This window comes from Nycticebus coucang, unplaced genomic scaffold (assembly GCF_027406575.1).
Source record: "Nycticebus coucang isolate mNycCou1 unplaced genomic scaffold, mNycCou1.pri scaffold_53, whole genome shotgun sequence".
NCBI lineage: Eukaryota > Metazoa > Chordata > Mammalia > Primates > Lorisidae > Nycticebus > Nycticebus coucang.
In genome coordinates this window covers 379,260-394,345 of record NW_026515583.1, presented here as the reverse complement: position 1 = coordinate 394,345, position 15,086 = coordinate 379,260, and the positions used below count along the sequence as shown (strand labels likewise).

General features: G+C 35.1%; 1 pseudogene; it reads right to left on the bottom strand.

Moving 5' to 3' along the window:
• Positions 1-13,869, bottom strand: part of LOC128579413 (ankyrin repeat domain-containing protein 12-like) — a 56,133-nt pseudogene extending 42,264 nt beyond the window's left edge.
• Positions 13,870-15,086: the final 1,217 nt, after the last annotated feature.

Genomic DNA, 15,086 nt, shown 5'->3' with positions numbered 1-15,086 from the left:
TTGACATTTCATATAAAAACACACAAATTCCACAGATTGCAAAGAAAAAGTGGCAACCAATAAATTGTGCCTATTAGACTAAAGTGGATTATTGAAGGAAATCATACTATTTTAACAGATTAAAAGCACAATGGATAAATTGAACTTGCAATTACAGTCATAATATAAGTAAGTAGTTTAACAGTTGATCTAAAGCAGCGGTTCTCAACCTGTGGGCCATGACCCCTTTTTAACAATGAAAATACATTGCTGCATTAGGAAGGTTAAGAACCACCTAAATCTTCCTTTAGAAGTAACCAATTCAATTCACCCTAACCCCACATATCGTTTGGTTTCTATTCAGATAAGTATGTTTAGACAAAGTATTTGTGAATATGTACTCTATAAGGACTTAATTCAAGAGCTAGAATATTAAAGCTTCCACATCTGTCCCATTAATCAACTACTTCTTCCCTCTATGCTATACTGAGACTAGGCTGTATTAAAATACTGCTATTAATGAGATGGATGTAAAACAGTGAGTTCTAAGCAGAGCAATCCTTTCCATGATATGTCCTTTTATAGCAAGGCAAGGCAAGGCAAGGCAAGGCAAGGCAAGACAAGACAAAAACAATTGTGTATTTATTTATGTATTTGTTTTATTTTATTTTTGAGAAAGACTCTTACTCTATTGCACTGCTAGATTATAGTGTAGTGAGATCATCAAAGATCACAGCAACTTCAAACTCCTGGGCTCAAGCAATCCTACTATCTCAGCCTCCCAAGTAGCTGGGACTATAGGTGTGCACCAACACACAACTTTTTCTACTTTTGTGAGAGACTGAGTCTCATTTTTGCTGCTCTCAAACTCCTGACCCACCTTGGTCTCCCAGAGTGCTAGAATTACAGGCATGAGCCACCATGCCCAGCTAATATCTGTAATTTTTAAAACAATCTTTTAAAGTTAATATTCTGATTCAGGTTGAAAGAAAATAAGAAAAATACCAAGAATTATTTTTAAAGTCTATTCTACATTTTTTTTTTTGAGACAGAGTCTCATTATGTCACCCTTGGTAGAGTGCCATGGAGTCACAGCTCACAGCAACCTCAAACTCTTGGGCTTAAACAATTCTCTTGTCTCATACTCCCAAGTAGCTGGGACTACAGGAGCCCACCACAACGCCTGGCTATTTTTTTGTTGTAGTTGTCATTGTTGTTTGGCAGGCCTGGGCTGGGTTCGAACCCACTGGCCCCGGTGTATGTGGCCAGCACCCTAACTGCTGAGCTATGGGTACTGAGCCTATACTACATGTTTGAAATTGTTATAATAAAATCGTGGCGAGAAATGGGGTAAATCCGTATAATAAATAATTGCTACAAAATCACCAAAGGTGATTATTGTTCATAAATATAGCTCTGCTTTTATCTGCTATTTTAACATAGTTCCCAGAAAAACTATACCTTTAAATTTCTTTTAAAGGAAATTTTAAAGAATTCCTCTCTCCAAATCTGTTAAATCACATTAAATAAGGTAAATCCTTTCATGGCATCTAAAGTCTTAGGAAAATAGAACTTCAAAGGCTGGCTGGTGGAAAAGATTTAGTTTATTATATTTCACAACATGGACTTTGGAAACAGACCACACGATACCACTTTGAATTTTCTCATGCCATATTATCTAAAAATGCTCCCCCCAAATGAGTAAACAAATAATGATTACTAAAAGGAAACAAATACTAAAAAAGTGAAGTATATTTTATCTTTCTAGTTATCTAACCATGCAAACTAAAATGATGACGTAAAACATGTTCCCCAAGGTCCTGTGAGGTTAAAGAACATTAATGTATCGCTAGAGGCTTTATAACTAGGTATGATTATTTGTAAAAATATCAAGAATCACAGAAATGTTCTATTCTTTTAAAAACTGTAACCATACTCCAGGGGATACATAAAGAAATAATTCAGTGTATGATAAAAATACAATATGCAAAGATGCTCTTGAAAGCATTGCTAATAACAAAAATAACTGCAAATTTAGTTTGAAGGCCAAGAAGAAACTGTTAAATTTTTTCACAGTAAGAGACTGTGGCTTTCCCTAGGATGCCACAAATCTAGTAAAGAAAATAAGTATGATTTTATGACTGATAGTGTAGGAATAAAGTTCACTTAGACATCTTTGATAACTACCAAAAATGACAGAAGTTACTGCACAGTGCATGTACTAGCACTACGAATGTTCATTAGCAATATATGAATGTTCTAGCGATGACTAACAAGCACATGCTACCATGCCCAGCTAATTATTTTATTTTTATAATTTGTAGAGGTGGGCTCTCAGTTTGTTGCCCAAGGTAGGCTCAAACTCCTGCCCTCAAGCAATCCTCTCACTTTAGCCTCTAAATGAACTGGGATTACAGTTATAAGCCACTGTGCCCAGATCCAAATTTAATTTGTCTAGTCAAGCACTTACTTTTCTAGAATGTTTTCTTTCAAAAAATTAGTAAGTACTAAAAAAATTAAGAATTTGGAAGTTTAAGATATGCTGGTCTATCTAAAAATAACATTTAAGAATCTTTACTTGGGGGTGGCGCCTGTGGCTCAAGGAGTAGGGCACCAGTCCCATATGCCGGAGGTAACAGGTTCAAACCCAGCCCCGGCCAAAAACCACAAAAAAAAAAAAAAAAAAAAAAAAAAAGAATCTTTACTTGGGCCTGTGCATGTTGGCTCATGCTTGTAAACCTAGCACTCTGGGAAGCTGAGACTTCAGCAGTTCGAGACCAGCCTGGGCAAGAGTGAGATCCCATCTTTATGAACAAATAAAAAAGACAAAAATTACCTGAGTGTTCTGGCACATGCCTGTAGTCCTAGCCAATCAGGAGGCTGAGGCACGAGGACTGCTTGAGCACAAGAGTTTGAGGTATTGTGAGCCATGACACTACAGCACTCTACACCTCTCCCCAGAGCACAGAATAAAATTCTATCTCAAAACAAAACAAAACCTTATTTGGTGATATCATTACTATTGATTTTGGGGGCCAAATAGGCCTGTCTTGGACAATGGTATGAATACCCCTTTTAAAAAGTAATGACTTTGTAAAAGTAATTTATGTCCATTATTTCAAAAATGCTAGTCATACAAAAAGTATAAATAAGTAAAAAAACAGCTCACATCCTGTCAAGTGTTAATATCTGCAGAACATCTTCCCAAGGATACTTCTAAATATATTTAAAAAGTAACTAGCAGAGACTAAAATACATTCATGTAGGAACAAGAAAAAATAACATATATATGCTATTTTTAATTGTTTTAAAACGCTATGTTTTTCTTTCATTTTTTAATTTTTTTGGAAACAGGATATTGTTCTGTTGCCTGGAGTAGTAGGGTGCTGTGATAACATCATAAATTCAGGCAACTTCAAATTCCTGGGCTCAAGTGATCCTCTTGCCTCAGCCTACTGAGTAGCTGGAACTACAGGTGTGTGCTACCATGCCCAGCTAATTTTTTTTTTAAGAGATGGGGTCTTGTTATGTTGCCCAGGATGCTATCAAAACCTTGGACCCACCTAGACTTCCCCAAGTGCTGGTCTTATAGGTATAAGCTACCACAACCAGCCTGATATGTTAATTTTTTTTTTTTTTTGAGACAATCTCACTATGTTGCCCTTGGTAGAGTGCTGTGATATCACAGCTTACAGCAACCTCTAACTCTTGGGCTTAAGCAATTCTCTTGCCTCAGCCTCCCAAGTAGCTAGGACTACAGGTGCCGGCCATAATGCCTGGCTATTTTTCTTTTCTTTTCTTTCTTCTTTTTCTTTTCTTTTTTTTTTTTTTTTTTTTTTTTTTTTTTTTGGTTGTAGTTGTCATTGCTGTTTGGTAGGCCCAGGCTGGGTTTAAACCTGCCAGCTCCAGTGTGTATGTCTGGCACTCTAGCCTCTGAGCCAAAGGTGCCAAGCCCTAATATGCTATTTTTAAATAAAAAGCTGTAAGATTTAGTTTATTTTAATCCAACATAGAAAGAAACTAAAGTAATTGCTTCTTGTTTATAAAAGGAATCATATACCATTAAAAAGTATAAAGTATGAGGGAATTTTAAAGAAATATTTTTAAAGTAATCATTTTTAAAAACTACGTATTTCAGTTTAAACCAATGGTTCTCAACCTTCCTAATGTCGTGACCTTTTAATACAGTTCCTCATGTTGTGGTGACCCCCAACCATAACTAGCAACAAAAATAATTTTATGATTGGGATCACCACAACATGAGGAACTGTATTAAAGGGTCACGGCATTAATAAGGTTGAGAACCACTGGTTTAGACAGTTATCAGTTAATCCCTCACATCAAGGGATGATGAGCTGAATAGCATTATTAATGCTGCCTCCTTGTTCCCATCAGGGTTTGTAACATCTGCATTTTATTCTGAACCCAAAATACACCCATCAGGTGCAGGCTTAGTTCTTACAGTGAAATAGTCTTTTATGTTTAAACCGTCTTATTTTATCTTTTCATATTACTTAATAGATGTAATGTGTATACACACACAAATTACATTTTAATGTAATCAAACAATTTGTTTTGTTTTATAGCCTAGTTTTTCATTTCCAATATCATTAACTGGGACTAGAATACATATTATGTATTCTTTTACAATGCTATTTTTAAGGGTGAAAATCATATTTTTTCATTACATTTACCATAGTTAAATACATCTTGTATTACTTAACATTATTTTCCAGATTTTCTTTGCCATTATAAACAAAACTCAGATAAATATTCTTAAAGATAAAATGTTTGTTCTCATCAATAATTATTTAAATGGAATGAATGCCAAAAGAAGGATTAGTCAAATGTTGAAAAACTTAGTTTTTGATACATCTTGTCATATTTAACCTTGAACAAGGTATTCCTTTAACTTAGACCAATTAAAGCAAATTATTTTTTCCAACCCATAACCACCAGGTATGATTTGGACCAATAACAATTGTGTCAATCATCATAAATTGTATTTCTTTGATTACTATTACTATGTTTTTCACACATTTCTTTGCCAACTATCATTCTGTAATTCTGCTTGTATCTTTTGTCCATTTTCTGTTTTTGTAGTCATTTTGTTTTCTAAAATGTATGTAACACATTTAAGACACCTTTAATACTACATATATTAGGATAAGTGTTTTGATATATGTTACCGTCATTGACAGTTTCAGCCAATAGTTTGAAATACAGCATTTCCAATTAAAAAGATAAATGTTAAACATGGAGTTTGATGGTATAATTATCTTTCATATAGACAATACCACTTAATTGTACTCTGTATTCTGTTTTTTTTTTAATTATAAAAAGAAGGTAGATTGTAAATAACTCATTTTGCTTTGGGTCTAGGGAAATTCTTAATATTTTCACTGTGTATATAGTATATAAAACAATGTCTTATTTTTGTCATAAGTGTTTAAGAACAATGTCTAATTCAAGTTAATAGATACAGAAAACATACAGAGACCTGTCAACTAAAAAATGTATACTACAAATTGTTTTCTAAAGCAATGTTAGCATAGGGTGTTTCAAAATCTTTACGTTCAGTTTCCAGATTAAGATCATTTCTGTAATAATAATTCAAGTGGCCACAAATATATTAGTATATAACTTCTTTAAAAACACTCAGAATGGGATACTTCCAGTGAAGGAAGTGAAAACATTCTTAAGAACAATTCATTATTATTTCTTGCAAGGAATAAAATAACTATAACAAATATTCAAGTTTTTATTAGTTTTAAGAAATGATTAGCTTAGAGCTAACACATGCCTTAGTAATTTATTAGATAGCAGTAATAAAGTTCTCATCTATTAAGAATAATTGGGTTTGACTTATCTTAAGTATCAATTTCTAATATATAAGAGTTTTAAGAAACAAAAGTACTATGAAAAGCATTTTGGCAGTTAGACTTAATATTTTTTTGTTTTTAGTGGTACATATTTCTAATTTACTTCTGAATCCAAAATGCCTCAATTTTTTTGGTGTGTCCAATAATATGTTTACAAAAACTCAACAATCTTTTCTCAAATTTACCATATCTTAATGTTTATCACCAAGTAAATTTTCATCACTGGAATGTTTCCCCAAAAATTAAGTTCTAAAAGTGGTAAGGAATAGGAAATAAATATAAAGAGTTAAGAAATAAAGCAAATTGTTTTTATCTGTTAGAAATCACATCTGGATGACAAAGGTAACATTCTGCTCCAAAATGATAAATCTGAAATACAAATACTTCTCTACACAGTTAATGTGATGTCAAGAGGAGTGCTGCAAAAGAGAGGATATCACAGTAAAAGAATAATTAAATTTTAACAACAACAACAAAAAAGTCACTCTACCTGTGTCTGAATCTCGTTCTTCATTTCTTGATGGACTAATGGAAAAGGAAGTTTACGTTTCATAGAGGATTTCTCTTTCATCTCCTTGCCTACATCACTTCGGTTAATTTTTGGAGTTTTGCTGTAGGATGCAATCTTGTCTTTGCTCTATTAAAAAATCAAACACGAATAAAGTTACATAAAAATATTAGCTAAGAAACATGTTTTTAGAAACCCTTTTTATTGAGGAAAATTTCAAACATACTCAAAAGTAGAGACAGAGTATTACAAGCCATCATTTTATTCAATATACTCAAGACTCAGCTTCAACAATCACAACTTTCTTTTTTTTTGAGACAGAGTTTTATTTTGTCGCCCTCGGGAGAGTGCTTGTTGTGACAGCTCACAGCAACCTCAAACTCTTGGGCTCAAGCGATTCTCTTGCCTCAGCCTCCTGAGTAGCTGGAACTACAGGTATCCGCCACAATGCTTGGCTGTTTTTAGTTTGTAGGGTCGTGCTCTAGCTCAGGCTATGCACCCACTTTAGCTTCCCAGAGTGCTCAAATTTTTTCTAACTTGTTTCTTATTTCTCTAACAAAATTTTCAAATAACAATGTAAAATATGGTAGAACCTTCATATTTCTTCTTCTTCTTTTTATTTATTTATTTTTTTTTCGGTGTGTGTGTGTTGCAGTTTGGCAGAGGCTGGGTTCTAACCCACCACCCCTGTTATATGGGGCCGGCGCCCTACTCACTGAGCCAGAGGCACCGCCCAGTAGAACCTTCATAGTTGACTACCTCCCTTTATTGACTACCTCAAGTTGGCCTAGTTCCTTAGGTTGACTACCCTCCCTATGTTGACCAGCTTGTTACAGTCCCTTTGGTGGTCAATTTACAGAGAGTCTACTATTTATTCAATACTATAGATATGTTTCTGTTCTATGTATAGATGCCTTTTTAAATATAAAATTTAAAGATGCCTTTTTAAGATGCCAGGAGATTTTACAATAGAGTTGTAATAAAAATTTCAAGGAACAGGTATTTCCCATTTCATATAAATAATACTACAGAAATGTAGAAGTAAGATTAGAAGCTACCCAAACTGTAAGTCTAAAATAAAATCAATATGAAAGAAGGGGAACCATGCCGACTCATACTAGACCATATGGGAAAGCAACAGGACTGGTTAGGAGGTAGAGGGATAAGGATAAATGTGAGCAAGATCTTTTTCCATGGTTTCTGTAGGACATGCAGTTTTAGGATTGGCTAGATTGAGTATTTTCAGCCAGCTCAGGAGTTTAGGAGTTGTTTCTCTAATTGTTCGGTATCCAGTTCTGGAATGCTTAGGGAAGCGGGATAGTGGCTCAGAGCACAAGTGTTGGACAAAGTTGGTGTCTTGGGTATGGGCTCTGGATTGGCTGGTCTTCATATGAAAGGTATCCTCACAAATGAGTTATTTACTATCTGTAGGAACCGGCTAGTCCTAGGAAAAATTCTCTCTCAAGGGTCAGCAAGGTCTAGATGTCAAAGCATCAGAAATATAGAAAATAATAGAAAAACTAGCCAGGTGTGGTAGTACATGCACTATAGTCCCAGCTATTCAGGAGGCTGGAGCAGGAGGATCACTTGAGCCCAGAAGTCTGAAACTGTGGTAAGCTGACACCACCGCACTCTTGCCTAAGCAATAGTGCAAGACTCTGCCTCAAAACAGTAAAAATACAGAAAATAAAATGGCATGATTACTACAAAGATTAACCAACAAAACCTTGGTAATTTGCCTTAGGAAATGAATTACTTATAAATAAAAGACCTGAGAAAAACACGAAGATGTCACTTCTCCCTTAAAGTCGTGTAACTAAAGATTCCGTGCCATAAAAGGAATTCAAAGAAACACACTTGATACTATGTCAAATGAAAAATACTAACAAGAATATATCAATAATGTTCTCCTGTACAATATGGTGATTAGTGTGACTATTCATAACTGCTACCAACCTAGTCCTCTGTAAAATAAAATGATTCCTTGTAGGCATTATTTGAAAAAAAAGAATTAGTGAGATTATTAACACCTTTAAAAATTGTTTTCTGATCTAGGAAAAATAACTTCTTTTTTTTGGGGGGGTGGGGGCACAATCTCACTGTTACCCTAGGTAGAGTGCTGTGGCATCACAGCTCATAGCAACCTCAAAATCTTGGGCTCAAGTGATTCTCTTGTCTCAACCTCCCAAGTAGCTGAGACTACAGGCACCCGCCATAATGCCGGGTTATTTTTGTTGTTGTCATTGTTGTTTAGTAGGCCCCAGGCCTGGTTCATATCTGCCAGCCCCGATGTATGTGGCCAGCGCCCTAACCACTGAGATACGGGCGCCAAGCTGAAAAATAACTTTAAGAAAAAATGTTTTAATTGTCTTGAGATTTCTGAGTTACCAAATGGTGGAAATACTCTTTGTCAATTCAGGACAGCATCATTAGCACATCCTTCTTCCACATCTATGACATTAAAATGTCTGTAACTGTTAGGTTTATTATTTAAACTAGTTTTAGAGTTGTTTTCATCATTTAAATTAACTATTTTTTTAAGAGCCTGCAACAGCAACCATACACAATAATGAAAACATCAATGGCAAGACAAGAGTGACCTTCTATAGCTGCTGCTATTAAACAATGTACTTTACCATCTCTTAGAAATAAGACATAAAAACTTGCCTAGAAAATAAGAATGAATATCTAAGTACATAAATGTAAATAGAAATCTCTTCAAAGATATACTTTGGAGATATGGCAGGTTTTGGTCCCAGACCACTGCAATAAAGCAATATTACAATAAAGTAAAACACAAAATTTCTCATTTCCCAATATCTGTTAAAATCACATTTACACTATCTGGTAAGTCTGTTAAGTGTGAAATACCATTATATCTAAAAATCAGTATACATATCTTACTTTAAAAATACCTTATTGCTAAAACTTACTAAAGATCGTCTGAGCCTTCAGTGAGTTTCTTGATGCAGGACTGCTGCTAAATTTCAAATTTTGTAAAGAGCACAATGTCTGTGAAGCACAGTAAAATGATTATACCTGTGTAAACCAAAATATTAATGACTATCTGTGCATGGTGGTGTTACAAGTACGTTGGGAGAGAATTCTTCATGTCTCCCTTGCATGTCTGCACATCTTGCAAACAGAGTCACTAATTTCCCTTGTTCTGAAGTATCTTTTCTAGGATACTTGTATTAAAAACAGATTTGGAAGACAGATTTGGAAGACAGAGACAGTATGTCCCTTTGGAACAAAGGACATGTCTGTTTACTCTCCAAGATAATAACGTCTCCTATAGGAAAGGTCAGACTTACGGTCCATCATAAAAGATTTGGGATTCCCCTCTTGTAATGCAGTTGCTACCTGGCCTTCTTTACATCCCCCTTGTGGGAAATAAAGCTTGGAATAGACATAAACACTCATAGTCAGGCTTGCTATTGCTATGCATATTATAACTTTATTTCTGACGCAGGAGTGTGTGTCTTCTGCCATAAACCATGACTGCTTAGTTTCCAAGTAAGGTAAAATCTCAGATCTTTCATAGTTTTGACAAGGTTAATTTCTATCTTCACTATTCTTTTTGTTTTTTTGCAGTTTCTGGCTGGGGCTGGGTTTGAACCCGCCACCTCCAGCATATGGAGCCTGCGCCCTACTCCTTTGAGCCACTGGTGCCACCCTATCTTCACCATTCTTATATATATTTTTAAATTTTTATACAATGAACATGTATTAAATTATTTGGATAAAATAAAATATTTCTTAGTAATCCTTAGATGGAAAATAATGAATGTCTAAACTAAATTAATGATGAAAACAACAGAACGGAACTATTCTTAAGGTTAAAATTACCAACATCCACTCTCATGCTTTATGAATTTAACCCAGGATTCAGATTATCATATTAGGTTTTATAAAAGATTCTGTTTTGCAAATTATATATACTGATTTAAAGCTAAAAGTAGTAGAGAAACTTCCAAAGTAAACTAAAACCAAAGGGGATAAAATATTACAGATCAGCAGTGAGGGGGTAAAGTACTGTAAGTGAATATGCCTGATATAATTAACTAGTGTGATATTTAATGAGGTAATGAAAATAACTTTATATAAAAAGTAAATTGCTGGGCGGTGCCTGTGGCTCAGCGAGCAGGGCGCCGGCCCCATATTCCGAGGGTGGCGGGTTCAAACCCAGCCCCGGCCAAACTGCAACCAAAAAAAAAAATAGCTGGGCGTTGTGGCGGGCGCCTGTAGTCCCAGCTGCTTGGGAGGCTGAGGCAGGAGAATCGCATAAGCCCAAGAGTTAGAGGTTGCTGTGAGCCGTGTGATGCCACGGCACTCTACCCGAGGGCGGTACAGTGAGACTCTGTCTCTACAAAAAAAAAAGTAAATTGCTAAAGAATAATTATTTAAATTTTGCTCTATTTAAGGAGTTAAATTTTGGTTGAGGTTGAATCATCGTTTTTTTTATTTTATTTTATTTTATTTTATTTTATTTTTTTGAGACAGTCTCACTTTGTTGCCCTCAGTAGAATACTGTGGCATCATAGCTCATAGCAACCTCAAACTCTCAAGCGATTTTCTTGCCTCAGCCTCCTGAGTAGCTGTGACTATAGGCACCTGCCACAATGGCAACCTATTTTTTAGAAACGGGGTCTCACTCTTGCTCAGGCTGATCTTGAACTCATGAGCTCAAGTAATCCACCTGCCTTGGCCTCCCAGAGTGCTAGGATTACAGGTGTGAGCCACCACCCCCAGCCTAAAAAGAAATTTTTTTTAAGAGATAGGATCTTGCTGTTGCCCAGGCTGGTCTGGAACTCCTAAGCTCATGTGATCCTCCTGCCTCCTAAGTAGCTACAACTACAGGTATGTACCACCACATCTTACTCAGGTTATTTTACTAATTTAGGATCTCATAACAGCAACATTCTGTCATATTAAACTATAAATAAGGTCTCATATATAACAACTATAAACATATATTCATTTCTAAAAATTTTATGGGAAATAACTCAGACCTTAGAAGCTGGGTTCAAATTCAATCACTCACTAAGGAAAGACAATCAAAAGAATATGAATTGCAAATACACAAATGAATAATACGGTCTTACCTTCTCTCACCCTTCTCTTAATTTCTTCAATCCCTCTCCTCCTAATTTCTTCACTTTGTCTTAAACAGCAGCACTATGGTCTATAGGTAGGAACTTTGGAATGGATACTATGGCCCTTCTTCTCTTAAAGTACAAATAAGCAGTTAAATATTCATTTGCAAACTAAGGAAAATACTTCTAACAACAGTTTTGATGTCAAGTTGCTCTGAAATCCCAAAGCATGGAATTAAGTACAATGCACACTACCTTAGAGGAGCTTTTGATTGCTACCCAAACATGATATTTAAAAAGTATAGCACACTTATAGACTGAGAACAGTTATATATAGCCCTCTATGTAATAAGCCAGAAGTTAATAAATCATAGTTTATATTTATTCTTCCTATTTTATAAATCTAGTGATTAAAAGTATTCTTAAATTACCTAAGGAATGTTTTTAATAGGAGTAATTTCATCAAAAGTGCTTTTTTGCTCTTGTTTCTACACTTTTAAGAAATCATACTTTTATGAAGATAACACTCAGACACTATTTATTGACAACTTTCAAAATATACAGAGTACCTAGGAAGAATAAAAGTGTCAACAAAACACTAGAGGAAAAAAAAATGTCAACAAGTTTTGCCTTGTAAATTCAAACCCAAGCAGCCTAGATAAATGTTCACAAAAGCACCATTCGCTATAAATATCTAGAAATAAAACTTCTAATGCTTTCCTCAAACCTAACATTGTATCCTGTCCCCACAACTCCACTTAACAGATGTAACAGATTCACATCTGTTTTTCATTTGCTGTTTCTTTTCTTTAGAATATCCTTTACTTTTACTTTCCTGATGGTCAAATATTTATTTCTTGAAAAGTCAGATTAAGTATTCTACTCTGAGGCCATCCTTGAACCTCTTAAGTAGCATTAATTGCTTCTCTTCTTTCTCCCATCTCTGTACTCAACAGTTTCATTAATATGTTTATTACACTGGTACAGAAGTTCTGGAATTACACTCCCTGTTATCATCTGTGGGAATCACACTAAGATATTATTTGTATCTTTCTTTCATATTCTTGTATATTCTCTCATTCATTTATGCTGGGTTGAAAATGTTCTAGAATCAATTGTGGTTATGATCGTATCATTTTGTACATATACCAAAAACTACTGAATAGCACCAAAAGGAATAACATACTTTTGAATAATTTAACAATAGAAGTACAAGACTGGTACACTGGAACCCTACAGAGCATTGCTAAGGGAAATGAAAGAACTAAATAAATGGAGAGATATTCTGTGTTCATGGATTGGAAGACAATAGTAAGATGGCAATACTACTCAAAATAGTCTGCAGATTTAAGGTACAAACTCAGTAAGATTTTTTCCTATTAAAATCACAGTAGGATATTTTTGTAGAAACTACAAGGTGATCCTAAAATTTCCAATTTTGAAAAGAACACAGAATTTCCAATTTTGAAAAGAAAACTAGTAGTTCTTGATTTTGAAAGCAGAATTAGGGAGTTGGGTTGGGAGTGATGACTTACTTGTTGTCAAACTGGATTGTGATGATGGTTATAAAACCAGAAACATCTCACACCTCCTTCAGTAAGAATATGGCTTTTAAAAAAAGACTTCACAAAAAGTAAACCAAAGGGAAAAATCCAAAGATAATGTATAAAACTAACAAGATAAGGAAAAAGTAAAGTCCAAACAAAGATTCTGAAGATTTAAATTAAATAGGAATGAATAAGGATATAAAAAGACAGAATCACAGGTCACTGGCAATGACTAACACTAACCAAAACTGTTAACATTTACTGAGCATTTACTATGTGCCAACTATTGTTATTAAGTGCAATTATAAGCCAATTTACTGTCACAACAATTCTATTCTAGAAGGCATATTGTCTTCTACTGCAGATAAAGGGAAATACTGAGGTTGAAGACCATACATAAATTTATCCAATGTCACAGACTGGGAAAATGGAGTATCTAGTGTGTATATGGGTTTTGCCACTAACTGTAATGGAAAGAAATGTCAAATGACTATGAGGTCTTTGGTTCCCCCCTCACCCCTGCCATCATTATTTCTTATATAATTATGCAGTCTTAACAATTGTGTTTACTTAATTGTGCTCACCTTAGGAAATGAAAAACAATCACATCCCCAGAATCTAATTTATTTCTAAAAGGCTTAGATAAATGGTTTGCGGTTACTTGGCATCCATACTGCTATTTATTTTATGAGGAATTACTAAAAAATACTTAATTGGAAATCTTTTTCCAGTTTAAAAAGAGTCAACAAATCTTCGGGGTAATTATATACCTTTCTTCCATATGGTTTCTCTACCATATTGCTGTCGCTGTCAGAATTTTCACTCTGAATTGGTTTTGTGAACCCAGATTTGAGCATTTTATAGCTGTTCAGCTAGCTTCTTCTTTTATCAGTCTTCTCATCCTGGATCTGTAAAGAGTGGATATATAAAGGTTATTTGTGTGTGAGTGTGTGTGTATGTATATATGTATTGTATACCTATACATATATATACAATGGACTCTACTTAAGTTTACACACCACAGTTAGTTCAATTATTTCTCTCTCTAAACTAGTAATTATCTCCAGCTTTCTGGGTATCCAAAAGCAGTAGAAGTGGATGCAGTGAGAGTGTTTCTTTCTCTAGCACAAATCCAGAGGTGGGAGCTCCTAACAGACTGACTGGTAGTTCTATATTGGTGTAAAAGTCATTTCTGAAGACTCAACCAAGTACTTGTTTGATCTGAATAGTAATTTTACAACATCTAATTCCCTGTATTTATTTTTCTTGAGACAGAGTCTCACTTTGTTGCCCTCAGTAGAGTGTCATGCCATCATAGCTCACAGCAACCTCAAACTCTTGGGCTCAAGCGATTCCCTAGTCTCAGCCTCCCAAGTTAGCTGGAACTGCAGGTGCCCACCACAACCAGCTATTTTTAGAGACGGGGTCTCACTCTGGCTGGTCTCAGAGTGCTAGTTCACAGGTGGAACCCATGAACTCAGGCAATCCACCTGCCTCAGCCTCCCAGAGTGCTAGGATTACAGGAGTAAGCCATCGGATCCAGCCTAATTCCCTGTATTTAAACACTACCTACTTAAAATTCCTGGAGTAGTTTCTTTTCCTTCACTGAAAATCTCCAGGCGTTAGTCACTTCCTCTACGTATTCACTGATATAATACTTATATCGTACTGTAATTACCACTGCATGTGCCATTTTTCTACCAATGTGTTCACCTTCTCTCTACTACTCTGCAAGCTGACTTAACAGGTCAAGGACTCTCTCAGAAGCTTATGATTATTATTAAGCTTATGCTTGAAAGATTTAGAAAAAATTCCAAGATGGGGTTTTAGATATAAAGGACAAAATTGTGAGGCTAGACCTGTGTTGCTATCTGATGACTATTAGCTACATGTGGCTTTTAAAACATAAACACTAATTAAAATTAAAGTATCTACTATATTATGCAGATACACATTTATGTCATCTCAGAAAGTTCTACTGCATACCACTGGATAAGATTAAAGATGCTGGCCAAAGGGAGCATTACTTGGGCCACAACAAGCATGTCAAGCTTACACTATACACTATACACTT